General features: G+C 42.5%; 1 pseudogene; it reads right to left on the bottom strand.

The window, feature by feature from the left end:
- Positions 1-706: 706 nt before the first annotated feature.
- On the bottom strand, positions 707-1,301 carry LOC134378973 (Krueppel-like factor 3; annotated as a pseudogene).
- Between the last annotated feature and the right edge of the window lie 272 nt (positions 1,302-1,573).

Raw genomic sequence — 1,573 nt, 5'->3', positions numbered from 1 at the left:
ACTGATGCACAGCATCATCTTAGAATGGGGCATGGAGCCGAGGGAAGCCGAACGCAGCTGCAACCAGGTAAAGAGCACACCAAAAACACCATTTTCACAGGGGTAGCCCATCGTATCCACTGCAATTGCCATGGCTGCTGAAAAAGTGGCTGGTCTCTATAGCAGCAGTCACATCCACCATGCAGATGGCACACCAGACTCTCAACTGCATTGACACAAGAAGAAGCACCAGTGGAGACCAAAAAATAAAAAAATAAAAAGAAGTCCTCTCTCTCCACAAATCACACTCCAGAGTAATAGAAGAAGCATCTGATTTATGATAATAGGGGAGGACATGATCACACTTGTCTCAGTACTGGACAGATCATCTAGGCAACAAACAACAGAGGAACAGTTCATTTATCAGATGGAGAGAACAAATCTATGGTTATTAGAGGGAAGAGTTAGGGGGAGGGGGTAGGAGGGAAGAGGAGGCAAAGGGGGAAAGTGAGAGATTGGATAAGGGGCATAAAGAATAAGTATGATCGTAATGATGAATATGCTAATAAAAAACTGTAATATTCTCAGAGAAAAAAATACGAATTCAGAGCTCAGACTAGGTGAATCAAAATGAAAATATACATGTAATAAATGAGTTAGATGATGGGAGGGAGGACAGAGACAGAATCAGGGGAGGATGGCACTGTTTGGGGGCAGGGACAGGCATTTAGACCAGCATGTGGTATTTCCAATGTAGGGCAAGATGGTCAGAAAAGGAGAAGCTTTGATCTCAGTATGGACACTGAAAAGGTTTGATTTAGCACGTTCCCAGAATTTCATGTTGCTCCTCAGACCAAGGAAGCTTCAGTGAGCAATTTTCTCAAGTACACCTACAGAACTTTTCTCCTGCATGTGTCTTCTCTGTGCTTCTAAGAGGGAGCTTCTAGTATACACTTGTTTGCATCTGTCATCATCTAATCTGCACGTCCTCTACTTTCTTTGGGTGTCTGGAGATTTCACAGGTAAAGGTTCCTTTCTGCACCGCACTAGGACTGAAGAGTGATTCTCTTGCAACACTGCTCATGAGAGGACACTGAGTTCATTAAAGTGAGTAACATTTCTCAAGGATAAAAATCTGTCCTCTGTGGTTCTATCTCAGGTTCTATTTTTTTCTATAATATAGGATTCTTATACGATTTAATTACAGGAACTTTCATGTTACTATGTAAATTTTCCATCTGCTCTGACAAGGACATCATAAGTGGCTGCTAGAGGTGACTTGCATCCATAAAAGAAACAGGCTGGACCATGACTGGCTGCATGACATCAGTATCCAAGGTTCGTCTTTTATATAGAAGAATAGGAGAGAGTGAAAGAAGGAGTAACAGAGAGAGTCTGTGGGGAGAGGGAGAGAAAGAACAATGGAGGGGTGATGGAGAGGTAGAGACACAGAAAGAGAGAGAGAAAGGTGGGGAAAGAAAGAGGGAGAGATAGAGAGAGAAGCAAAGATATATTTTAAAAAGACAGTGAAACAAAGAGACGGAGAGACAGAGCCTGCATGATAAGGGTTACTAACACACTTGTGACCCATTTC

Source organism: Cynocephalus volans, chromosome 1 (assembly GCF_027409185.1).
Source record: "Cynocephalus volans isolate mCynVol1 chromosome 1, mCynVol1.pri, whole genome shotgun sequence".
Classification (NCBI taxonomy): domain Eukaryota; kingdom Metazoa; phylum Chordata; class Mammalia; order Dermoptera; family Cynocephalidae; genus Cynocephalus; species Cynocephalus volans.
Note: the sequence above shows the minus strand (reverse complement) of the source record. Positions and strands in the feature narration are given on the sequence as shown.